The sequence below is a fragment of the Thunnus maccoyii genome, chromosome 22 (assembly GCF_910596095.1).
Source record: "Thunnus maccoyii chromosome 22, fThuMac1.1, whole genome shotgun sequence".
NCBI lineage: Eukaryota > Metazoa > Chordata > Actinopteri > Scombriformes > Scombridae > Thunnus > Thunnus maccoyii.
This window is the reverse complement of record NC_056554.1, coordinates 19,232,820-19,260,806: the sequence shown is the minus strand read 5'-3', so window position 1 is coordinate 19,260,806 and position 27,987 is coordinate 19,232,820. Positions and strand designations below refer to the sequence as shown.

At 38.6% G+C, this 27,987-nt stretch overlaps 2 long non-coding RNA genes across 2 annotated transcripts; one reads left to right on the top strand and one right to left on the bottom strand.

Moving 5' to 3' along the window:
* The first annotated feature begins 686 nt into the window (after positions 1-686).
* On the top strand, positions 687-12,244 carry LOC121889316. Its single transcript, XR_006093496.1, has 3 exons — positions 687-768; positions 10,431-10,456; positions 10,601-12,244. It is a non-coding gene; the product is annotated as an uncharacterized LOC121889316 (long non-coding RNA).
* On the bottom strand, positions 6,543-12,744 carry LOC121889315. Its single transcript, XR_006093495.1, has 3 exons — positions 12,287-12,744; positions 10,384-10,648; positions 6,543-7,492 (listed from the first exon to the last, which is right to left on the bottom strand). It is a non-coding gene; the product is annotated as an uncharacterized LOC121889315 (long non-coding RNA).
* Positions 12,745-27,987: the final 15,243 nt, after the last annotated feature.

The window sequence follows — 27,987 nt, the reverse complement described above, 5'->3', positions numbered from 1 at the left end:
CTTGAGGAACGCCTTCTAGTGTCAAACTACACATACTGTATTGTACTGTATTTATTGGGACAATGTACAGTTTTAAACATAAATGTGAACATTTGATGCACTGCATTAGAGTGAGCTTGAAGCTAATTTTCATCAGCAGTCCTTTACAATTGCTGTACATCATTCTGCACAGTGAAGGAACATGTAGAAAAACACATCTTTGAGTGGAGGGAGACTTTAAAGCAAGACTATGTAACATCTGCTGAGCAGCAGCAACAGCGACCTCTGCTGCCTCAAGTGGTAATTACAGGAAGCTGGTGCATTTAATTCTGTTGATAACAAGGAGACCAAAAATCTGTCAAGTGCGACTAAACATTTTTATTGGTCGCACTGATGCGCCTGAAATTTGTACTTTCAGATATCGGCCTTATTTTACTGTTTCCTGATCACTTTCAGCCGTATCGGATCTGTGTTAAGTTACTGCTGATGAAAACATTTTTATGAGTACTTGTGGATGGGTCTTCAGCTAATAAGCAACGGCTGACTTGCCTGATGAGCCCACCAATATGTAACTACTGTACATCATTATCAACAGAATGAAGACACATACTAGCAGCCACCAGACTGTATTTTCCACAGTGTGTGGAGATGATGTGGATCATCATAAGTCAGTCAGTATAACACTAGCTACATTAGCAACTACATTTTAGCACACAGCTGCTGTGGTTTCAGATGTTAACGATCACAGAAATAAGATCAGCCAGAAGCACAGCGAGGGATGTCACAACAGTAAGTGCTGAAGTCTGTTCCCCTTTCAATAGTGTTCCCTCGTGTTACAATAGAGTGGTACCCTCACTACAAGGTAAAATAAGTTGTTAAGGCTGTTGGAGATGTGCTGTTTGCTGAAGGTGTACTAAGAGCCTGTTGTCTGCAGCTCTTTATCAAACTGTGCCTGTTTCTACTTGTACTCTTCCTCTCTGTATTATTTCTAACTGCCACGCTGAACAAATAGCTCCAAATATCTCTAAATCTTGTTGTGTCGTCTTGTTTTTATTGAAGAATAGCACCGCTAACTCAAGCAGTAAACACATTTCATGTCCTTTAAACTCTTCACAAGTTTAGTTTGTCAGTGGAAAGCTTTTAATATGAAGCGGCAGCAGCAGCAGGATCTGGAGACATGCAGGTAACTACTATTTATCCTGCTCAATCCAAGTCACGTAGTGCAAGATCAGGCGTTCGGGGTGCAGAGTGGGAATGAAAGCTGCCATTCTCCTAATTACATGTCAGCGTACCATTAAAATGATTTTAAAGCTGTTATTTTAATGTAAAATAGTTGCATAATGTTGCTTTAAGTTAAATAAACATTAATCTAGTTAGTTTTGACTAATTTTCAAATCCCTTTTTTCCATTTTCACAACATTCTTACAAGATTACCAAACTCTGTGCCTGTGAGGCAAGCTACTGGTGACTTCATGTCTCTGGTTTGCTCATAAATAGGCCACAAGAGGCTTTAAGGGACAAACCAGCAAAATGTAACAAGTTAAACTTTTCCATTTTGGTTTGGACTGAAGAAAACTGTAAGTGTGATTAGATCATTATTTTGTCTTTTTTTGTAGATCACAATGTTTCACAGTATCAGTGTGTGTGTTTTTTTTAGCTGTGGGTATTTTTTTATTTCTTTAGAGAATGTAATGGTTCAGCAGATAAACACGCATGTCAGATAGCTTATCGAAGCAAAAAACTCCGTCTACTGTAATTGAGATAAGCGCACCCCCCGCCGCAGATATTCCCTCCAGTCATACAAACCACCAAACAAGCCTGAATGAAAACAGCTTGCAAGGGTGCACACAAAGACATGCAGACATAAACACAAACACATATATACAGGGTTATGAAGCGGTTTTATACCACCCAGAGCGATTGTGGTCTGCAGTTGATTAAATGCAGCACTGAAGTGACTGGAGTGATTCCTGGCCCACTTAGCTCTATTTTAACGCCAGCAGCCATCTGTTTGTGTGTGTGTGTGTCTGTGTGTGTTGAATGGCACAAGAATAGAAAGGTATTAAAGATCCTCCAAGTGGAGTCCCCTGCTCCTGCCTGAGGGTGTTAAGGTGCATTGCCGTTCCTTGAGCTCTGCTGACAGAGTTTGCTTCGTTAATCCGTTAAAACAAAATCTTGAACCCTGAAGACAATGTGCTTTTTTTTAAAGTCATGGTAGAATAAGTACAAAAGCTCAGTTTTAAGCCCCTTTACACAGAGATTTTGGACTATCTTAGATAAAAGTTGATAATCATGTCAGAAGCCTCGTGAGATCTTGGGTCCACCAATGGCGGATTTGGAGCTTTGACGACCAAAGACAGATTGTGACTGTTGCTACAAACCAACTTTTACAAACCAATCAATAAGAATACAACATGAAATAACCCAGAATACACTGGTGAGTACGCCTAATACCACTGCTAAAAAATATTTACCTCAAACTTACTTTGCAAAAATCAGTATTTCATGTAGCCGTCTTCTCTGACTGTAAATTTCTTCACATTCTCCTCCTTTTTTTAAGTTTTTCGAAGCCATAGCTGGTTCATTATTTCACTACATTTGCAGAAGATGAGAGCGGTGCAGCTGGATGACACTAGCTTATGATGTGTAAACATTTTATAGCAATAAATCAATAGGAGTTCATTACACCATCTGACATGCATCAAAGCTGGTATTGGACCATCTGACACAGATTGGGACCAAATCTTTATTAGACCTGTCTCGCAAGGTGTGACATGTAATGAACTTGTAAGATTGCTGATATCACACTATAGCCACCTAATGCTACGGTTAGACAGCAAATGACACAAACAAACACACAAAGTTTTTGTTCAATAATCTCCTTTTGTGTCATCCACCATTGCTACTTCTTGAAATTTTGGACATAACTAATAATACGGTAAAATGCTCTACATGTCTGCCAAGTTTCAACACTGTTTCTTGGCCCAGATTCTACATCAAAAATGCTTTACATCCAGTTAAATGTTGGCACCAAATGTTTGAAGACATTGTAATCCAGAGTTTTGCACAATCGCTTAAAATAAACATTCTGTTTGGCAAGTTGTCTCCATTTGCCTGACAGAATTGTCAACTCGTTACAACTCAACTTGATGGAGTGGGTGGATTCAAAGGTCTGGACCCAGACAAGATTTCCATCTCTGCATGCAAAACAGTTCCGCACAAATAAGTAAATCAGATCCAGTACTTTTGGAGGCACCCAACTGCGTTACTGCCAGCACTTCGCTTAGTAAGTACAGCCCTCTGTGTTGGATCAAAGCTAATGAAGTGCCAAAAAGTGATGTCTGATTTCATTCCAAGTGCTGGAAGCCAAAATCTTACAGTATCCATCAATCAGTGCACCCACCCATTCATGGTAAGTTTTTAATGGTAGGTATAAATAATTACAGAAGACATCGTACAAGCATCCGTTTTCACTTTTTCCCAACTGAGTATTTCAAATTTTTCTTGGATTTCAGAGGTTTTGTCTCTCAACACCACAATACATTGGCATAATTTGATTATATTACCGCAAATATATTTTTTATCCGAAGCAACTGCAATTTGTCGCCAACATCAGGAGCCATCTGGCACTTAGTGGCTTGCTCACTGACATTTTGATGTATTGTCAAAAAAAAAAAGAGGTGGGCATCCATAAAACAACCCTTATGATTAATGGATGTCTCACTTTAGAAAATGACGTACAGCTGGTGACCGTTGAGACGCGGCTTTCACTTTCAAAGATCAGCTGTCAGTCCTAAACTAAATCACCAGTGCTGCATTCCCAGCTCTCTGGTTTGTCAGCAATGTTCTGTATTGTTAAGTGTGCAATTTCTTCTTATCTGTTCTTATTTATGTAGATTTATTTGTCCACTTCATGTGAAAACCAGCAGCCGTTTTGCAAGAGTAGATGACCACCGAAATGGTGAATATTACAAGCTTATCTTTCTCTGCCTTGGTTTCTGTTGTTTCCCAGCATCTCTATTCTTGAGTGTGTGTGTCAGTTCAAGCCATATCTAACAGTACCCATGGGGCAACATTGCTGCACACTGAAGGCAGCTAAAGGCATTTTCTCCTTAAATCATTTAAGACATAAAAACAATTTCAAGTTTCCCTCGTCTGGTGTATCACCGGATCGACCGAGGTTGGTCATTTGGAGCAGAGAGAGAGAAAAAAGGGGGAAGTATGAAGGGTTAAAACATCTTAAAAACAGAGGGAAAGGAGGAGGGAAGCAGACAGACAGAAAGACAAAAGAAAGAAGGTAATACAGACAGCGATGGAGACGAGGGGAAAGCAAAAAGAGCAGAAAAATGAGGTTGGAGAGAGTGAGATGTTCTCAAAAAAAAGGTAGAAAGAGAATGACTCAGACAGGGATGATTAGAGGGAGAGAGAGGAGAAAGAGGGAGAGCAGGAGGATGAGGGAGACGGGGGAGGAAGAGTGCGGAAAAACATCTTCCATGCCTGCTTTGTCTGTGTTTGAAAATGGGCATAGGATGTAAAATATAAAGTCTGAAATAACCATGAGAGCTGCAAAAAGGTAAAGTTTCTCCAACAGCAGGTCCACTTCACTTATTTAGTATGTTCTGGTGCTTTTAAGATCTATAATGTTAAAGGAAATGTTAAGATATTGTATAAAAGACTGAAGATAACAGCAGGAGAAAAAAAAAATGAAATTGCATTTTTTCAATTCCCAGCTCCTGTGATGTTGTAGCGATTAAAAAGGAAAACATGACACAAATAAAATTAATCATCACATCTCGCTGTCGACAAGAACATTAGGATTAACGCACCAAAATAAATTCTGAAGCTTATAATATCTTAAATCTATAAATCTTATCCTATAATATATATAAAAAAAAGATAATTCCAGTTTATCACAACTTGGGTCTAATTTCTGATAATTGAATGAGATCTGTGAGACATTGTAAAACCAATAGTAAGCACACTGTTTTTAATGATGTCACCTCATATGAGATATCATTGGCAGCAGCTGTGAAAACTGTACAAATTGGACAAATGGTTCACTGGCAGAATTACAGGACTATTTTTAAAAACAAGGAAGCCACAGACAACATCCACGAGTACACAGAGACTGTTAGTTGCTACATTAACTGGTGCACCTCCACGTTTGTACCCCTCAAGAACATTCGCGTGTTTCAAAACCAGAAGCCACAGCTCAACAAAGACATTCATAACAGGATCAAAGAACAGAACACAGCTTTCAGATCTGAGGATGAAAAAAAAAACGGTATAGCCTGGCCCGTTATGCACTACAGAAATCCTTCAAAGTAGCAAAACTTCTCTCAAGAACTGGGAAAGTGTTACCTTGGCAACAACACTCGCTGTATGTGGCAGGGTATCCAGGCTGTCACAAACTACAGAGGTAACCTGTCCCCATGCAACAAGATGGACCCCAACCTCCTTTGCTGTTCGCCTACTGCCCGAACAGGTCGGTGGAAGACGCGGTAGCCCTCGTCCTCCACTATACCCTGGAACATTATATATATATATATACATATACATACACACATATATATGTATGTTTGTGTGTGTTAAACATGGTTAAAGTTCCAAAACTTGAGGTAAATGTATGTAAAAATGCTTCCTTCAAGTCAAAAACCAGTGTTCAGCCTGCTCTGAGCGCTCTGTTGGTAAGTTATCTCTACTTCTCCGTCAAACTGACGTCAGATCGTTCACGCATGTCCACAAACGGCCGTCCGTTCTGTAGCCTTTGTTGCTGCCACCGGCCGTTGACATCGTCCTCTTGCATATTTTGGATCTTATTCGGACTCAAACATGTATGGATGTTTGAGAAGTTTATATTTTGAGTAAAGAACAGGAAAAAGAAGCGATATCTGATTACTAGTTGGATTTTGAAGATTTTTCTAGGCTCCAGCATGGATGTATCAAGAGAACTGGATACAGCGTCGGAGGTGGGGCCCTATTCATTCCTATGAAAGTTGCTCAGAGGAGCATGAAGCAAAAAAAAGTCGGCTACATCCGGTTTAGCCCTCCAGCTAACTTGAATGGGGATAAAACAATTCAATCATGCGGCTCTTCTAGGCTTTTGAAATGTGATTGGACCGAACAGATTTAATTCTGATAGTGAGACAAGTCATTTCGTGGGGGTTGTGACGCTCAGAAAAATTTATCCACTGATTTACAGACGTCTCTTTCACAATGTAAGTCTATGGGAAAAAGTCTTTTTGGGCCAGTGTGCATCACGTGACGTAATTACACGGTTTGGCCGCTATGTCAAAGCCTGGCGCTCTTCCTGTATCCAGTTCTCTTTATACATCCATAGGCTCCAGAGGTGGCGGATGCCTGCTCAGAGGCAGCTTTCGGAAGCTAACTAATCAGAGCAGAGTGTGCTCATCTGGAGGCGGGCCTTAAAGAGACAGGAGCTAAAACATCCTGTTTCAGACAGAGGCTGAACTGAGGGGCTGCATAAAGGACCAGTAGGAGTTTTTTGAACTGAAAGTCATGCAAAGATATTCCAGTAGAGCCCCAGTATAAAAATACAGACCTGGAATTGTGCATATTATGTCCTCTTTTAGCACAAGCTCTAGCAACATTCATCTGATAAACAGCAGGAGCTGTAGGTTGCCTCCTGGTCACATTAGTACATAAATATGCCTAAAAATATAAAAACGGAGAGCTGGAGGAGGATTGTTTCAGGTAAAGCAGCAATAAGAGAGATGGAAAACATACGATCCTGCATCACTGTGAAACTGAGAGCGAGTGCAAGAGAGATATGAATCTTCCTTAGCTATCCGGAGCATCTGGCCTGAAAAAGGTTAATTTGATTTAGTCTGGCCATATTCATTGCAGAGAGGCATAAAAATGATTCATAACGATTTGGTCTAATATATCTGCAGTTACTTTATTATAATAGGTTTGATGAGAATGGAAAAGAGGGGAGAGAAAATGAGAAGAAGAGGGAGGAAAGTGGGGAAGACAGAAGAGAAAGGGAAAGAATTTGAAGGAAAAACAAGGGAGAGAAAGTTGATTTGCTTGATATCTTGAAATTTAATTGAATAAAATGTCAGAAAAAGGTGAATATAGGCTTCTTTTAGTCAAATAAAACTCTACATTCACAAGGTACTTCCTCCTAATTTATCATAATATTTAAACCTTGCCAGACAAATCAAGAAGTGCCTGCAGAAATTGGTGATTATATTCAATTCTTTTATTCAAAGTAATGAGATATTCAAAACGATCATTTCTATGCAGCACAATACGCTCCTCAGACTGCAAACTTTCCCATCAGATGACGATTTGAGGAACTGGCGGATAATCAATGTGCAATTTTTTTTTTAATAACACCTCCGATTGGGAGGTTTGTTGCCATGTTTTCGTGCCAGAAGACGTCAGAGCCTGAGAAAACGGTGAAAGACGGAGAGACTGAGGAGCAGCGCTGTGCCAAAAGTTGTACAACTGGAACCGCTGCTGTGTTTGTGCGCCAAAAACTCGGAGTCTGAGGGAAGAGAGAGAGAGAGAGAAAGATGAGAGAAATTAACGTTACAATGGCTGCTGCTCCAACTTCAACTAGGGGTTTTCCAAACACAGTGTTTATAAAGGGTAATATGCTTTTCCTGGACACCAGTAATGTCTGAGTACTATGGATATCTGGAATATTTGTTTTATTTAAACCGCTTTATTTACTGTATTTAACCTTTATTTAACCAGGTAAGTCCTACTGAGGTCAGATACGTCTTTTATAAAAGGGAGACCTGGCTGAATATGTAATAGAATAAACAGATTATCTCTCTTTATATCATACTGTGCATGCTGTTTTTTTTTTGTTTCTGCCAGATTTGCACCAATTTTTTTTGTTTCAATCACACAAACTGAGCGCCAAATCCTTCCAGCACAGACCAAAGTCACCCAAACACCACTTTGGCTTTCATTAATCTGCAGAACAGTCATTTCTTACACGATGTATTTTGTGTTTTTAAAGTTTCGTACATCCATAAATAAGATATGAACACATCACAAGACGGCGGTTAAGGATTAAACATGGTTAATGCTAATATTTTTAGCTAAGGGCTTTTTTTTTTTTTTTTTAATTATGGGATTAAAGAAAACATGTATTGTGTTTAATTAGCCATCCTCCTGTTAAGCACATATTAACAGCTTTTCCTTCGGTGAATACCTAATATGGCTCTGGGACTGAATATATACATTAACTTGAGAGTTAAAATATACTAGTGCTCAAAGGAGTTCATTAAAACAATTGCTGCTTCTCTCTGTTGTAAATGAAATATCTTTGTGTTTGCACTCATAGAAGTTTTTCACTATTCTCTGACAGTCCATAATGAAAGTAAATATCTTTTGTAACCCTAAAATGTATAAAAGGTTGCAAAAATATTACACTTTCCTCCATTCATAATGTCTAATTAATGTCTCTTGTACTCATTTCTGGGATGTTTCTAAAAGAATTAATGTGCAGCTGTTGATGACAGCTTAAAACCAACGGCATGAAGGGTATTTTAAGGTCTTGTTGATGTTGAAACTGCAACACTTTCATCCACTCTTCTTGCTTCAATGTCACTGTAACCAAATCCTTTCCCTAATTTTTCATGGTGGTTAGTTAGTGATCTGTATTAGAGATTATAACTATAATTATATGAGGCTGTTTTGACGTGAAAGGGACAAAGTACTTTTTTTTTTTTTTTTATCTTGTAATCTGTCCAATTAGCTTTCATAGCATTATAATGAAAAGATAAAAGCATCATTAGCCCGTTCCACTCTATCACTTACCAATACTACATGGTATTTTTAGTGTTGCGTCATGAAATATGCAGAGGACAATGAAACGCTTGGTCAACTCTGATCGCTGCTGCAGGTGAGGAAAGACAGGTAGAGATGTGGGGTAGAAAGACATTTGGGAGAGCAGGGATGTATATTGAATTAAGGGAGAGAAAATCAGGGAGCAGGGGGAAAAGAAACACAAGTGGAAAGACCTGGTAATGGATGAGACGGAGGGATGGAGCCGATAGAAAAAAGATACAGCATGGGAGTGGCTGGAGTCATTTCAGATATAAATAGTAGGACAGCTAAGTGGTTGGAGGCCGGGCAGCGATTTAATCCTGGACACACATGACAATGGAGGATGTTGCGATGCTGCCATAACGCCTCAGGAATCACACAGGCAAAAAATGGTTTAAATGCTACAGTTTGCCCACGTTGAATTCTGGGTAATCTCTCAGGCACTGCTCATCAGAACGTAATTATTCTGGCATTTTAAAAAAAATTGCAGTGTTTAGGAAGTGGCCTCAGTGCACATGCATTTTTTTACATCAGCTTCATATTCACATCAGTCCTCTAGGTGCAGGCTGGTGTATGTTCTATATTTATTATTATTATTATTATTATTATTATATGAAATCCAAAATGATAAAAAAAAAATCAAGTTAAAACTATTCAGTACCCCAATTAAATGAAATCCAGCAATTAAAAAAGGTATAGAGGACAAAATAAAATAGAATCAAACACCCAAAATATAGTAAAATAAGATAAAACTGTGAAATTAAATGGTTAAAACACATAAAACACGTGGAACTGAAACATAAAACTTGCTGAGCTGAGATTAAAGAGGCTTTTTTCTTAAAAAAAAAGAAAAAAAAAGGTAAGTTTTAAGAAGTGACATTGAACTCTTGCAGACTTTGAACACTATTTACTGACACTGTACACTATGTTCCTACTGTTTTTTCAATGTTTTTCAACACTTTCATACTGCCTGATTTATTTTGGCCTCTATTTTCAGAGCCTGGCTGATGTAACGTGCAGTTTCTCCTCTGGAATAAATAATCAGTCTGTCAGCTTGCCATTCACCTCAGCCAGCCTGGGAACGGGAACCGATAATCATCCTGTACAGAGCAGATGTTTTGTCACCTGGCTCAGCAGGCGTCACATGGTCGTCATTGAACTATTGGATGAATTGCCATTAAATTTGATGCACACGTTCACAGTCCCTTCAGAGTTAATTGCAATAACTTTGGTAATCTCCCGACTTAATAATGACATTCTCAGGTCAAAATTTGAATTTGTTCAATACTCTGGTTTATGACCAAATACCTGCAGTGCCAATTAGTGCTAAATACAAAAGTACAGCTGAGGATGATGGGCTCAGTTCAAATGTCAATTTCAAGGTGTAAAAAAAAAAAAATTACACTTACACGGTTTGATTTCAGATGAGGACAAAGTGATGCCTTCAATTAACGCTGCAGAGAAATAGCTTCACACTGAATCACCACTGTACTTTGTAACTCTTATTGATTTACTTTCCTCTTAATAACACAGTATTGTAAGAAGGGAACTGTCAGTATAAAAACCTGCTTTGTCATATGTTTCCTGTTTTCATACCTCTCTCCCCTTGTAACCTTCATCTTCTCATCTCTCGCTCTTTTCAGTCTCTTGGGGATCCGCCGACCAAAAGGTGAAAAAAAAAAAAAAAAAGTCTTGTTTCTTGTCATGTTCAAACTTCTGTCAAAAACACTGGAGACAAGCAGCTCTCCGATGGCCAAATGTATGCATAATTTCTCTCCGTTTTGTGTTTCTCACACACTCTCGATCCCATTAGACATGCGGAACAACATGTCAAGAGGACTGCCATATGAAATGTCACCGCCTGCCAAGAAATAATCCCTTTCAGACTTCTTATATTCATGTTTGTATTGACCTGTCATTGTTGGGTGGTTGTGTGTATATATTTCCTGTTCCTGTTAAAGAAACTATCCATCCATTTTTTTGAATGACAGCAGAAAACAATGAAACGTCTTCCTCAGAGCTGCTAAGCCAAATAAAACAAGACACGTGTGTTCGTGTGCACATGCTTATCAATCTTGAACCCTAAAGGACTGCTTTGCCTCCACTTGGCCCGTGCTATAATTGGTATTCAGTTTAGCCTCAGGCTAGTGCGTGCATGTGCAAGTATATTAAGTGCAAATTGTTGTGTTTCTATGTGAAAATCTGTGTGCATTCATATATCTTTTATGCATGTTATGGTATTAATATCTAGCACGTCATAAGTGATTAAGATATATTAACGTGTGTGTTCGTGTGCACACACTTACCAATCTTGAATCCACTTGGCCTATGCAATGATTGGTATTCAGTTTAGCCTCAGGCTAGTGTGTGCATGTGCAAGTATATTAAGTGCAAATTGTTGTGTTTCTATGTACAAATCTGTGTGCATTCATATGTCTTTTATGCATGTTATGGTATTAATATCTATAAGGTCACAAGTGATGAAGATATATTAACGTGTGCTGTATGTCGATGCAGTTATTAATGTTTTGTTTGTGCGTTCTCTGGGGTTTAATAACTACATGTGTTTATGAGTTGAGAGGGTTTGCATGATACTGAACTGTGCAGAAGCCACAATTTCCTATGTAGGATTACTAGTTTTGTGAACAGATACTGTAGAGACTTTACAAACAGCGCTGAGCTGCTGGGATCAAAGCCCTCGCTGCAGGCAGCCCCCTTGATGTCCACGGGACAGGTACATGAGAGAACACATGTTGCTTATCTTGACAGTTCCATACTAATTTTAAACAACTTCAACTGCGGATTCATCTTTTTATTCTCTTCACAAGAGAAAACTGGTTAACTGCACAGCTCCACCTGCAGCTTCTAGGGATTTGAACTGAAATATCTCAACTACTATTGAATGAATCGCCATAAAATTTGGTACTGAACTGTAATAAATTCGGTAATCCTGTAATTTAAATAATCATAATGAAGTCACAAGTTTAATTTTTCCAATACTTTGGTTTAATACTTGTTAAACTAATGATATTCCCATACTCCCTTTTACTCACAATGCTGAAGCTAAATATCTGCAAATTCAATATGACTTTAAACGTCTACCACTGCTTTTACATTTAAAAAAAAAAACATACATGGTAGCTTTTTACATAATCAATAGCTTAATGCAACAAATGAATGGAGCAGAACTGAAAACACTTGGCCTCCTACTGTTACAATGCCACAGGCAAATAGTGATAAATGAGGCAATATAACGCACGTGGGATTATTACAGAAACTGTGTACACAAGCATTGGATGTCTTACATATTAATTACTGTAAATATAGTGAAAATGTAATTATTCTTGACTAGTCAACTACAGCCCACGATGCCCACAAGTGGTTTCAGTGGTGGACTACATAATGAAACTCCAGCGTGCGCATATATATTTATTTCTATTTATAAATGTGTCTCATTTGCATGCATATCGGTACCTGTTCGTGCATCTGTGATGCTCACCTTGTCTTGAACTTGTTGGAAATCTCTTACTCAAGTTATTTCAGGTTAATTATAATTGTTCTCCATTACCATCAGCGTGGCGAGAGATGTAAGCAGATGCTGTCTCCTCGTCTATGAGCTTGATTGGATGTTTTTGCCTACAGGATAACCATGAAGTACACTTTCTGAACTGTATCTACCAATTACGTCTCTCTCTCTCTTTACCTCTTCTTCTTCTATTATTATATATACTGTATACTCATATTTTCGGCTTCAGTTTCACTCTTTCATTTCAGTTTTGTCTCTCTCTTCCAGACACATACTGTATATCCCTTTTATCCTGTTTGGCTCAGCTCAGTTATCTCTCATGCAAATCCTACTCAGACACACACCAAAACATGCTCTTAGACATACATCTACACACATACACATCTCTCTCTCACCTCTGGTACTTTCACACTCATGTCCTCTTCTCATTTTCTAAACTGAATTAGCGTGGAAGTGAGGCCAGAGCAGGGCCCATTACCATAGCATAATTAATTGTCTCTCTTCTAACCCTGTGACTTTATCTTTTATACTTTTCCTTAACACTTGCTGTCTTGCTGTCCTTTGCATTAATTCAATTTTCAGCACCCCAGTGTTGTTGGCATGGACGTAATAATGGCAACATGTGAATGTCTGTTTGACAGCTTATAACATATAATAAGTTTACTAATGACACATGAAGTATTGTCATCCCAGACAATGGGAGTGCGATAAGCAAAAAATTGTCAATGAGTTTTTAGAAAAGGCTTGTTGAACATGTGAAAGTTTTAAAATTGGCCACAAATATTCAACTCACAAGTACACAACTTGTCTAAAACCATGAAGGGGGATTAGACCAGAGACCATGAACACACTGCTCCAGTAGCAGCTTCAGGAAAAAAAAAAAAAAAAAAAGAATAGATTAAGAGTGGCAAAACATCAGCGGGTCCAGTGAATCACAGTTTCTGCCAGACATGGTTCAGTGAACCTGACTCTAACAGTTACTGCAGAGGGCTGTGGGCTGTTGGGATGAGACGTAACAGGGTGTTTGCAGCATCAGTGACCAGCTGAAATATCAACTAAGGAATATAATTAAGTTAGCATGGGTCTACTTGCATATGGAGTATCCAGACACTGTACTCCTAACCTAAAAAAAAAAACCTAAACAAAAATCAATCATTTCAGCGAGTGCCCCAAAATGACATATGTTTACGTTCAAGTGCACAAAAGCCCTCTAGTGGCCATAGTTATTATGACAGGAGCAAAAGAGGAAAGGAGGTGACATTATAGAGCAACTAAGTCCACAAAAGGACAACAGGCTGGATGGATGGATCAACAAAATATCAGATGTTAGGACTGGAGATCACCGTTAACTGTTTAGAGTTAAGTTTTGTTTTTGTTTTTCCCTTTTAACATGACCACAATGTTTCCAAAACCTTAACAAAGTAGTTATTTTAACTCAAACTGTGATCTTTCCCTAAACCTAACCAAACCTTAAAGCTGGAGTGCAGGACTTCTGGCAGTGAGAGTAATAACAAAAACACTGTCATAATAATAATAATAATAATAATAATAATAATAATAATAATAATAATAATAGTTTTGAGCATCACAATGCCTGCGAAATGACTCGTTTCACTATCAGAATTTGATCCATTCGGTCTGATAACATTTGGAAAGTCTAGAAGAGCCGCAAGATTAAATTACTTTATCCCACGTTCAAGCTAGTAGAGGGACTAGAGAGACAAGAGACTTCTTTCATGTATACTGTGAAATACAGAGAGATTCACCTGCTGGTAATAGGCTTAATCAACATTGTGTGAACTTATTTGACAAGGGCTTGAATGTAACAGACGTTCATTTCTTGCCTCCCTTCATTGGCTTCCAGTAAAACACAGAAGTGACTTTAAAATTTTACTAATTATATACAAGGCCTTGTGTGTGCCTGGCTCCCTGCATATATAGCAGTTGTTGAGCCTACATTCTAGCCGTCGGCCACTCCGATCATCTGATGAAGGTCTTTTATCTATTCCCTGTTCCTATTTAAAATCCAGAGGTAACCTTGCCTTTACAGTTGTTTCTCCTAAACTTTGGAAAAGCCTTCCCCATCAGTTTGCCTTTGCTTATTTCTTGTCCATGTGTGTATATATATATATATATATATATATACACACATATATACACACACACACACACACACCATAGTATTGTCACATCATGAAATATTGTTATTGTTCAACAGTAGTGATTTTAGAAGGTAGGAGGAAAACGCTTCCATGTGTCGTTGTTTAATTTGCTTAGTGTCCAGCACCTTGACAAAAGCCATTGTTGGAGGTAAAAAGGCATGTAGCCAAATTAGGTGCATTTGATAAAATGAGAATATAGGTCTCCCAGGCACTCAAGCACACAGTTTTCAAGTTAATTAAACCCCTTAACAGTTTTCTACTTGTGTTTCCCCTTTTATCCAAAGTGCTTTTTACAATTTGCCTCCAATTTACTCAAACACCAATGGTGGCAAATTATCATGCAAAGCGCTGCCCTTACCGTTGGGAGCCATTGGGTTTCAGGGTCTTAGTCAAGGACGCTGACATATGAACAGGAGGAGCTTGTTTTCAGGGGTTAAGGACGGACAAGGAGGGAAGTGCTGCTGGCATTGTCTAATTGGAAGACTCTACTCTCGTGTAATGTACTTTGTACTACATTTTCAACCTACAGAACCTCTAAGGACTAAAACTTTGTTGATAAATGAGTGCCATTTACCAATAGTGTGTGTTATTCTTTAGTTCCTTGTCAGGCCAGGAGGGTCTTTTTTGTCTGGGGTGCAAATATGCCAACTGGCAAATCAAACCTTTGGCTAAATGATAGTCGAAAAAAGGCAACATGAATGAAATAAAGACAGAAAGAACACCACACTTATAACACATCAATGCTGTTTGTCCCCTTCTTCTTCCTCTACAGGCCCTGATCTCTCCTCCCTGCCCACAGTGCCTTGTCCATACGGACTTTGCTGCCCTAATTGCCCTGTATACTGTACCATAAGCCCTATTCTAGTTTCTGTATTTGCCCCCATTTAGCCAAAACGTATCCTGCTTTGGTTAACCAACCCAGGCACTTCATCTACGTACCTGATGAAGAAATCCTCCTAACTCCAAACTCTATAATTAACTGTCATTTAAGCAAGGCACGAGATTAGAGCCTCAGGGACGTAGATGCACACATTCACATGTGTCTGCAAAACCAGGATTTTTCTGTCGACAAACTGTCTGGTTAAATAAAGTTCAAAACAAAGTCGCTTTTCCTCTGCAAAAATGTAGAGATATGGTCATTTTCCACATTTTCCAGCAGCCGTTATTCAGTATAATTCAGCTGTTGGAGTAAAATGACACACAGTAGAGCAAACTCTTGTGCAGCTATCCCACACAAATAGCTCCCCTCTTGTCGTTTTCACTGCATCCTACATGCTTCCACTCCACACCTCTCTCCCACCAGCTGTCCTCTCCCTGCTGTAAATAGCAAAGTTACCTTCAAGAGAGCAATTACACCAATTACCCAGAGAGGGTAAATTAGCACTATTTACTGATTCAGCTGCACCATATATCGTTAGGGTTAGAGTAGCTATTTATGGCGATTGCCAGATAGCAGGTGAAGGCTCAAGGACGATAATCTTTTATTACTTGAGTTTAAATTACATATGGTCATAAATGGTAGGACAGTGATTTAAGAAGTCTTCACGTCAATGAAGTACAAGTAGGAATACACAAAAATGTTGTATTACAAGAAAAAGTTTCAAATTTGCATTTGATTTTTTTTATTAAAAGGAACAGTTTGACATTTTAGGAGACACCATTATAGTTTCTTGCCACTTAGATAAGATGATTGATACCATTCTCATGTTTGTACAGTAAATATGAAGCTACTGCTAGCAGCCAGTTAGCAAAGCTTAGCATGAAGACTGGAAACAGAGGGCTCTGTGAGAGTGGTATCAATCTTCTTGTCTAACTGGGCAAGAAAGCAACGAAAGTGTATTTTCCAAAATGTTGAACTATTTCTTTAAGTACATCAGAAACATGTCATTAATGTCAAAATTAAAAAACACTCATTTTACAGATATTTTTGGAAGAATATTACAGATGCTCCGATATGTTTTTGATGATTGTGATTGAGATAATTTTAAGTACTCTATATATTAGTTGGGCAATTAATCTATAACTCATACCATACTGTATTTTATAGGCTTATCATATGTTGTGGATGTAAAATCTTAATCTGTAGAGTAACTAGAACAAATACAGTTGTCAAATATGTAAATCTTTAATTTCTATTTGAAACATAATACAATAGACTAAAAGCACTGAAAATCTACATTAGAAAGAATTATGCAGCAACATGTCTTTCTGAAAAATAGTGTCTACATTCTGTGGAAATCCACAGAAAAACATCAAATGTTGTTTTGACTATTTGTTTGGAAGAAAAGTAGTTCCAAAGAAAAAGTTAACAGCCAATTACATGGACTATCCAGAGTAATAAGAACGCCGTTTCTGTAAGGAGAAGTTGCCACTGAATATTTTAAAAATTTCAGTGCTTTGAGAAATGCCGTGACCGTACTCTGGTAGACATTTTAGAGATGATATCACAAAATCTGGGTTGAATCAACCCTTTACGTAGAATACCTAAAATCTGTTGAAATCTTCATGGCAATGTCAAGAAAAACACTTCTGCGGCTTTGAAGCTTTTCATACACAGTGCCTGGTTATCATGGAGGTGGGTAAACAAAACCTAATCTATTCTACTTCCACCCCTGAAACAGTAAAGTGACAGACAGTGAAGCCTGAATGAAATATGTTTCCATTCACAAATATTCTGACATCTTAACGGATTTACAGTCCTATATTAGTGTTTGTGTGTGTGTGTGTATTACCTAAAGTTTGTGTTTTGTTAACTAGTGAGGTGTAATGTAAAACCATGCACTTCCAGTAAGTCACAGACCCATGTCCTCTCGGTCTCTCCGGGGCAATAAATCTTCTGCCTCTTACCAAAAGGTTACTGGGAACTCCAACTAATTCCATTACAGCAAAGCCAACAGGGAGATGACAACATCAGGCAGATGCACAAAAGCACACAAAATAACACCAAACACTGATAAGTAAAATCCATATGGCTTCAAGAGAGAGATGGCAAATGAAGCTCAGGAAATGGTTGAGTCTGAGAGATAACGGCAGCATGTGAAAGCTGTTATACACATTCACTGGAGCCAAAATCATAGTGACATAAATCAAAAATAAAGAAAGACAAGAGAATCCAGACAAAAGAGCCATGATTACAACATTGACGTTATATCGGTTAAGCCATAAAATCTTTCAAACAGCTGGTATGCAATTTACCTCCTGAATGACAGCTATGAGCCAAACAGACCATAATTTCAGCTCTGGGAAGATTGCCATGACAACATCAGCGTCCCTTGCAAGTCATATTGGGGAGCATTATCAGAGTGGGAAAAAAATAAATCCATCATTGGCATCTTGTCTTTCCTATTTCTTTTATATTCATAGAAGAGTGGGGGTGCAATTCGTCGAGCTAAGACTCCTTTTTTATGGGCGGCATCGAATTCTTTTGTCCTGGGTGACTCTTGACTTTATTTCGATTGGATAGCGTGAGAGGTATTAGTTGTCTGAACAGTCCCAAGAATCACCTCGGTGTGTCGGTCTGTTATTTTCTGGAGGCTTAAGCAAGTTGTCATTCTGACTGCATGGCTAAGCTGCCCATCACAAGCACTGAATATTGATTGAGGAATGGCATTTGAGAAAAAGGACAGGCAAAAAAAAGGAAAGAAGAAGAGGACAGATGAGATAGAATCAGGGTTAAGTCACAACATGCTAAAATCCATTTGACCGATGTTGTGCGGTGATTTCCCCCCTGATAGGCCATGCCAATCAAAAGCTGATTAACCCTTAATGTAGTATACTTAAGGATTTACTACTGTTGTGCCCCTAAAATCTGCTGAAATCTTTGTTAATGCCAAGAAAACACTTTTTTATGGTTATATTTAGGGACTGGCAGCACTTGGTTAAAGGTTAAGGGAATATGGTCTTGGTTTAATATAGAAAAGAGTTGGCAATGACTTGAAACATACATCTTTACCAACCTTAACCAAAGTGCTTTTGTTGCTAAAATCTAACCACACGCAGGATGCAAACCTTGGTCTCCCTCTGACTTCAGAGCAATATATAAATGTGCTTCATTAACTCACAAAAACGTTGCCTGTGGACATAATCCAGGTAGTGATTAAAGTTGCCAACGCAATGTTACTGGGAAAACAGTTTAGTAATATATGAATATAAATTCTAGGAGACTGCGTTGGCTGATGGCGCTCAAACACACACCAGGGGTTCCTCCTGTGGGGGACGCAAATGTCTACCAAACTTCACGGCAATCCATCCAATGATTGTTGAGATATTTCAGTCTGGACCAAAGTGATGGACTGACAAACGAGCTGAGCTGTGTCGCTTTCATGGCTAAAAAACCTGACAATATGTCATGACAGTGTGTATTTAAAGAAGAACTATTTTAACAGATGACATTGGCTGACAGGTCGCAGTGCCTGAAATGTCACAACCAAGTTTATTGAAGCTAAAACTGGTTAAGCTTAAGACAAAGTGCAGTTAATGCCATATTAATGAACTTCTAGCCAAATTAGCCAAGCAGGTCACCTCAGGTCGAAATAACACTAAAATACTGCTGTCAAGATAAAGTCATTGGTTGTCATTTACTGTATATTTTCTATTTGCTTTTGACCAGAGTCCCTTTTGCCTGTCAAGTTTGCTAATTAGCTAACTTGTGCTCCAAATATCTATCCACTGGATATTAATTAAACATTTACACCTACACATTTCTGCCTTTAGAGCAGCTCTCGTTCAATTTAGCAGCAGAGATTAAGACACCGAGAGATGACAGATACATAGGGGGGTTACTGTGACATGATAGAAAAGAAAAAGTTAAGTTGAATAGGACATGAAGCAGATCCAGCAAAGGACACAAGAAAGATCTCAGAGCAACATGAGGAGGAAGAGCAGGGTTGGATGTCAAGCTTTCAGCTGGGTCCTCTGCGCCCCGATTCCCTAAGGGCCACTCACGCTTTGTCAGTCGAATTAAATTAAAAAACACACACAGAAAGAGAGGCCCACAAATCAAGCCTTTGAGAAGACATAAAAATGACCTAAGGTTTAGGGTTTGCCGAGTCAGAATCACACCACACATCACAGCTGCTGTATATCAAGTCAAGTCAATTTTATTTATAAAGCACCGAATTACATCAGAAGTTATCTCAGGGCACTTTTCACATAGAGCAGGTCTAGACTGTACTCTTTACTTTACAGAAACCCAACACCCCCTCCCCATCCCCCCATATGAGCAAGCACTTGGCCACAGCAGCAGGGAGACTCAAGTCAGCATGATTCAAGCTGTTCATGAATGTCCAGACTGGTTCAATTCACTCTGTTAAGGTTGAGCGGAGCAGGTAGACCCGAAGGCAAAAGACTTCAAGCTGAGCGAGGCTGAAGATTAAATTCTTTATAAAGGCTTGAGTGCAAGCAGAACAAACCGGCCAGACGGAAGAAACTAAACACAGGATCCAACAAAGACTGAACTGACAACCGGGACTTAAATACAAACAGAACTAATGAGGAAATGGGGGACAGGTGACTAGACAAGGAACAGGCAAGGAGCTGATAGGCTGAGGGGAAACACTGGGAGCAGAGCATGACTAATGAGACTGAATGCAGGGCAGGTGTGGAGGGAAAAGCAGGCTGAGGAAAACAAGACAAAACACGAAAGGCAATAGCTGCTCTGGGCTGAAGACACGTCAAAAACAGAACTTCATCTATAAGCCAAAGTCCACAATAAAGCCATCCAAAATCCTGTCTTTGAATTACATGAATATACCTTAAATATGTGCACATATCACACTTAAAACACAGCAAATAACTTGAGGAAATAAACTTCTATCAAGCAGAGTAGTCTGTATATTAAAGCTGCATGAAACAACATAAACTGAACTAAAAGACACTTTCACTTTAGTTTCTATGAGAGCCGATGTTGCATGCGACAGTATCTCAAGTGGTCCTTAAATATAATCTGCAACCTCTTATCTGTCCTTCTTCCTTCTCAGTCCAGTCTTAAACAGACAGAAAAAGCCTGAGGGCATCTGGTGGAGGGACATAAAGCCAGACTGGGACAGAAAATTATAACACACTCATTGTTCTGTCATTCAAAAGCTTCTGAGTATTCATCAAATCCAAAAGACAAAGCGTGAGCAGTGACACAAAAGTAACAAAGCTGAAGCGTAAACCTGCATACAATGGTAACATGAGGTCACTTTTGTTCTAAGAGATAAATAATGGAGGTAGTTCTGGTTTTGAGACTGGAGACTGAACCGTATATGAACTAAATGTTACAGTAAGTTTAGGGTTAGAAGGTTATTTTCCCAAAACTGTATTAATATTTTTGAAATATAACTAACAGTCAAAAGTTTGGATACACTTATCATTCAAGTGAACGGAAAGGTGTGTCCAAACTTTTGACTGTTACTGTAGTTTTGAGTTTAATCTTCTCCTAATGGCTGAGAAAATAATTTGTTATAATTAGGCCACAGCCGGATTTGGATCCGTATCTGCAAAGCCTAAACTCTGAGAAGGAAATCCGAAAAATCAAACCCAATAAACACACACATCGTTCTCATCAAAACATAATGTAAAAACGGTGGCTTGTTTTCATGCTGCTGTTTATTCATCAGTCTACAAAGTGAGATTTTTTCCCCACATAATTGGGAAAAAAGCAACAGCAACATGCTGCTTTGATAATGTAAAAGTTGCATAAAAGAAAAAGAGGATATTATGAATTTGCCTTGTAACTACCTCAGATTTACACTGCTCGCCCCTAGCTCATTTTAGTCAAACAACAGATGTCTCCTCAGAAATGATATCCATGTTTAATTTTCCAATTTGATTCTATTCTAATTTACAGTAAATCTCAGAAGATAGACATAATTTCTATAACTTTCATAAGGTGTTTAAGTGTTGATTCAAATTCTTTGTTAAGTTTGCATGAAAAGTTTCTCTTAAAGTCATTCATGCACTGTACTGTAGCACAGTGGTGCTTTAAGCTAAATGCTACCATCAATATGCTAACATGATGATGTCTACCATGTATAATTTGCAATGTTCACCATTTTATTAGCAAGTTAGCATGCTAACATTTAGTAGAAAACACAAAGTGCAGAGACTGATGGGAATGTTAGTCTTGCAGGTATTTGGTCAAATTGAAGTTAAATTTTGACCAGAGGGTGGCACTAGAAGAAAAGTTGGCGGATCACCAAAGTTATTACAGTTCACCACGTAGGCCTGAATATCTGCTCCATAAAACTTTCCATAATATTTGGTATTATATCCCATAGTTATCGAGGATTCATCTCCTAGGAACCCTGAATGTTTGTACTACGTGTTGAGACATTTCATTAAAACCAAACAGGACGACCTCATGGTGGCACTAAAGGAAAAATCAGTGGATCACCAAAAACTGTAGGATTTATCTTCTGGGACCAAAGTAGTGGCCCCACTGACGGAAAAGAGCCACATTGCTAGAGTGGCCAAAAACAGTAAATATGATCACTGGTGCTTTAAGGATTCTCTGTCTGCCTTCTGTTATGGGACTCCTAAACCCCCAATTCCCTTGCTGAGTTTTTAAAAACACCAACAGTGGGATTTTGGGGTTTTGGGCTCTATAACCAAATCAGTAAATGTCAGAAGACATTGTCTAGAAGCAGTTTTGAATGCAGTATCAAGTTGACTTCTTTTATGCCCCTTTGCTCCCTCCATCATGAAGGTATTTCGCTGTCCTAAACGAACAATAAGAAAACGGCTGCAGTCAGCATCGATCCTGCTTAGTCGGTTTCAGGAAGGTAATTACCAGCAGAGCCTTGGAGTGCAACATTATCCAAAACATTCAACCTCTCTCCGTGCAGTCTCGAGAGGAGAGCGAATCAGATTCAAAAGTACTCACACAAGCACTCGGAGGATACGCACGGCAAAGGTAGGTCCACAGCTGTAATTATTCTTGAACCCTCTTTTAAAGAGTGCTGATGAGACGCAGCAGCTGGGACTGGACTCAGCACTCCCCCCGTGCCCCTGTGTTCACGTCATGAGACCTGCACTGTTGTTGCGCATACAGAGCTTTGTCAAGGTCAGACTCAGTGGAGTGATGAAAACTGTGCATACCAGTAAAGTTATGTATGCGGCTTTATTACAAAAACAAGGAAATCTTTTTCTCTCAATTCAAGGTTTTAGCCATGAGTAATGAGATCTCATGTTTGATTAAAAAGCTGTTTTAACGGATTCTTTTTAGAAATTAAAATGTGTTTGTAAGAGATTAATGACAGGAAGTGTAATAAATACTTCTCAACTCGTTTTTTCCTCTTTAAAACCTAATTTAAAAAGCCTATCTGAAGGTCTTATCACTAATTTGGTTTAATCTAGCGAGCATTTTGACAGCCCCATAAATGAAAACTATGTTTGCGAATCAAAAGCAATAAGAAATGATAAATCAAACAAGTGTCCCACTTCGGGAACAGTATTCGATTATATGTTGCTGGAGTCTGAAGGATCTATTAATCTCTTCAAACTAGCAGATAAATATGTAACAGTGGACACAGCTGCAACTTCATGCAAATAGACTCTAAAACAAGTACTCAACTTAAATTAAGAGTTGCCATGTTGCATTAAAGATATTCTTGATATGGTGCATTCACCCTGAAAGAAACAAAATTAAGTGTAATCAAAGATGTCAGTAATGGAGGAGCTGCTCACAGCTGGAAGAAAATACAGTACATCCAAAGACACAAACATCTTAGAAAACAAAAAGTTAAGTCTTTGAAGAGTGTTTTTAAGTAAATTAAATTCTTGCATACTAATCGCCAAAATACTAGAATGATAGAAAATAGTGTATATATTTTATAATTTCAGTATGTAGTGTGCAACTGAGGTACAGCAAAGGTCTAATTTCTGGCATCAGATGTTCACACAGGTGAAATAAATCCACAGTTTTCTCTGTGATACAAGTAAGATGTATCTACTTATTGATGGCAACTGGCCTGCTGTTCCTCTACATTGATTTTAGAGCAAAAAAACAAACAAACAAGAGTGTTCGCAAGACATATTTCTGTACTGAGACAGGACTTTTAATTTGATTACAGCCTCCCTGATTCATAAGCAAACTTGAAAGAGCAAACGCCAAATTGCCTTCAGAGGTAGGTTCCATTTTAATTCTGTATTTACTCAGTACTTGGCAAAGAGAGTAAGTAAATCCAGAGATCATGTCTTTGAAGTCCACTTTTGTGTGGATAAATGTGCAAACTTTAGAGTGTGGTGTAAATGAAGATTAAGCCCACGTTGTAAGCCCGCCGGGACAGACTGGTCCCCTCTGTCTGCCAACTAGTCCGCTGATACAGATAGCACACGGATAAAGAGACAAACAGGAAACTATTTTGTGCATAAGAGGATAAGAGCTTCTGTCCTATTTTGCTGAAATGGGAAAGCTATTTGGCACTTAAGAGCTCTGCACTGTAATGTAGTAGATTGCAACAACAATTTCTGCTAAATTCAAAAGCGTAACCATATCTATATCTGGATAACTAGAGTAGATGATTGCACAAAATTAAATGTTGTGAGGGCTTTTCATGACTGAATATGTTACTGATGAAAATAATAGGTCCAGGTATAGAGACTGCAGAGGTAAAAAGAGTAAAAAGTTCAGTTGTTGTGGAGAAACTGCTACAAAAGTTAGATGTCAATTACATAGCAGGATCTGTCAGCTATACAAAAAGTCCAGCAATCAGCTCTTTGACATCTCTAAAAACTCACTTATCAGAAAGTAAACAAAGTTCCAGAGATGCCAACTAGGTCACAGACTGACTGTATTTTAAAATTGGACCCAAAGAGACTGCAGCAGGTGAAAAGGTTAAAGGCAACTTTATTTAAGAGTCACTTAAAGAGGTGGCTGGAGGTAAACTGAGAAGGTCAGGAGGCACCAGAGGAGGATACAAAGGAGACCAGAAGGAGTTTGTTGAGGGAAGACTGAAGGCAGCTGAAGAGTAACGATTGGAGATGGACGAATACAGACAGTTTGTAGACAACAGGTGATGAATGTGAAGAAAGCTGAGAGGTAGGCATGAGCAGGATGCCAACACAGTACAGCGTGTGAACTGGAGAGTAACAAACGATCAGGGGCAAACGATCAGGGGAAATAAGCAAACCTGCCTTAAATAATCAAGATCAACGGGATGCAGGTGGGGAGTAATCAAAAAAAAAAATGTGTAGATCAGCTACTGATAAATTTAGAAACTGCCCAGCAATGAAAACACCCACAATTTAAGAGTAAATCAATTTCACTGGAATTGCCATGATCATCAGAATTGTGAGTTCAACCTCGGTGAACTTTAAGCATGCATATTTGTGCTGTCGACCAGTAGAAAGGGAACTTTTGAGGAAACAGAGGAGCCTTACTGTGTCCTCAAACTGCTACATAGGAAAGTACAAACTGCTCTGCAAAGGAAACATGGTTTGCCAACAATTATTAAATTGCATTAAGCCGGCTAGCTTAAAGAGCTTTTGTGACTAATAAACATGTTTCTGGTTTGTTAGCATTTTAGCCGTTAGCTCACCAGCTACAGTGGTTTGCCATCTACCCCTGTGAGTCACCCAGATGAACTTGCTGTGCCCCTTTAGGAACAAGACACAAGGGAAAACCTCCCGTTAATTCTGATTTGGGAGCATTTATGTAATATTCCAAGATGGCTACCTCCATTTCCTTGTAAGTAACCAGATAAATGTTAATTTAATTAAATGAGCCTTTTTCATTGTGTTACATATTTGTAGCAGCAGCAGATACAAACAAAACCTTTTTAATTAGCGGACTTCATTTGGATATTATTTACACTGCCAGCTATGGTGGCTTGCAGCCATTTTACCAGCCGTTTGTTTTTTGTTCTTCTCACTTACTGGAAGATATTGTGTATATAATTTCCACACATGTAATTACAACTCGAGGAAGCTGATATGAACATTTTCCCCCCCAACTGCGCATAAACGCCATAAACCATGACGCCAGGAAACAGACATATGAGAAAAACATTACTCAGAATCCCGATGGGAACAAAATCATCGGAGCATTCGCCAAAAACAATGACATAATGTTTTGAAAATAGGAGCAAAAGTCAAAAGTGTAAGCTAGTATGAAACCACCTTTGCAACAATGCAGTGGTACAATATCTTCTATTCAATTAGATCTTTTTATAGAGCTACATACATTTACTGCCTGTATGTAATTCTGTTCCATCTGCAGGTGAATGTGAAGATTCAGCATAATGTTGCAGCTTTATGGTACTTTGCTGCATCACAATTTATTGGGATGACAACAGCGATGAGAAATTCACAACGGAGCGTGGTTATAAAGTTGTAATCAGCTCGGTGTCTGCATGTAACAGTTGTGTCATCTTTATGACCGAGACAGTTGTGCAGAGAAAGGGTCATAAAACAGCAAGACAACAGAATAAAGGTGATTAAATCACCACCACTCTGAAATGAAGCAGCGACCACATCAAAAAATGTGTTATCAACCCCTGAGAAAATGATTGCTGGCATCAAAAGTCTTAACAGGTGTTATATAATCTTCTACGTTTTCAGAGGTTTAATCAAATGTGTTTTTTGTTTTTTTTCAGATAGACACCAAACTGCTTTGAAACCTGTTTCCCCAAGTGGTTAGACAGCAATCAGGCATTTGTACTAAAATGTGTTGGATTCTTTGTCATAGCTCAATTTCACACATTGCAGCTTTAAGCCATTCAATTTCTTTTATTGCCATGGAGAGTGTATGATGAGGGAGAGAAGTTGAACTGAGCTGTACAGAGGCCTATTAGAGTAAGACTGTTCTGTTTAGTTTGCAGTATGAGTTTAATGGAGCCCTCGGTGTGTAATAACGTCTTGTGTGGCTCTATATTGCAAAATGATTTCAGGGATAAAAGAGAGGAGGACGAGGGAGAGAATGACACTGAGAAAATAAGAAGGGGATCAGAAAAAAATGGGAGAATATTAGATTTTAGTGGAGTATCTTGTTTATTAGCCTCACAACCCTCAGCAGCCATTCGCTTTGGACACAAGTAAATTCATTTGGGATCTATAATAGATGATGGGCAGTTCTTTCCCTTGTTTTGACATCAGCATGAACTCTTCTCACATCTAATTGGATGAACAAAAACACTCATGACGTTGTCATTAGTAGTCCAAATTATAAATAGAAGAAAAACAACCACTGAGGGCATCACCCCATGCACTGGTCACCACAATCCTGGCAATTTTTAAAGGGGACAATCATGCACATTTCCATGTCTATATTTATATTCTGGGGCTCTACTGGAATATCTTTGCATGATTTACAGTTCAAAAAACTCCTTATTTATCATATACCGGCCCTTTATGCAGCTCCTCAGTTCAGCCTCTGCCTGAAACAGGCTGTTTTTGCTCCTGTCTCTTTAAAGCCCCTCTCCCAATGAGCCCACTCTGTTCTGATTGGTTGGCTTAGTTAATTGGTTAGGCTACGTAAACAAACAATAGAAGTAGGATTTAACTTCTTTTTCTTGTTCTTTACTTGAAAAGGAAACTTCTCAAATACATCCGTACATATCGAGCCTGAATCCGAAATAAATCCTCCAAAATCTGCAACGCAATCGCCAGAACAAAACGTTGGCATTGTACGTTTCTGCAAATCACGGATATGTTGAATGTCTACATTTCAGTGTTGGCCATTATCCATTGAATAATGATGTGACGACGCTGCGGTTAAGGTTTGGTAAGGTTTAGGCACAAAAACCACTTAGTTAGGGTTAGAGAAAGATGATTTGGGTTAAATTAAAATAAAAAATAAAATAAAAACAGCTGCAAATCTCCCGACGTCTCACTAAAAACACCCGGTTTTGTCGGTTGAAATGGGAAGTGGTCATTTGTTTCAAGGTGGTCTCGAACCATGCTCTCTGCTGATTTCCAACTCTCTGCGCCAAGAAACTTCCTAACCATCCAACACCCTCTCCTCCTCCTAATAAGAAAGTCACTTTAGAAATGTTGATATGGTACCTTTTGTTGAAATGTTAATATGCTACGTATTACACCTGTTGAAACGTAGATATTCAATGTATCTGTGGTTTGCAGAAACGTACAACCAGGCTAAAATATGTGAGTGGACAACGGAAACAACCAATGGAACAACCATAGCAACAACCTTAGTAACAAAGGCTTTATTCATCAGTATGTAATTGCAAAATCATGCTTCATTGTAAATCTAGTAACGTCTGGATTTAAGGTTGGTATTAACAAAGTTTGGGTTTGTTGGAAGGCATCAAGTCAGGTCAAGTCAACTAAACGCTACCCATCATTGTTCACCGACTGGTCCGTTATCTGTCTGGTAGTAAATCTCTGTTGATAGTCTTCAGACTTTAATCTCATCACAAAAACTGAATTTGCACAGTGTCGTCTGGCTTCATATAATCTGGATTAAAAAGACAATGTAGCTTTGACATTCTGCTAATGTATTACAACTAGTCATGAACAATATCTCAAAAGATGGTTATAATTAGATATTTAGCTACACTAGCTTCTGTG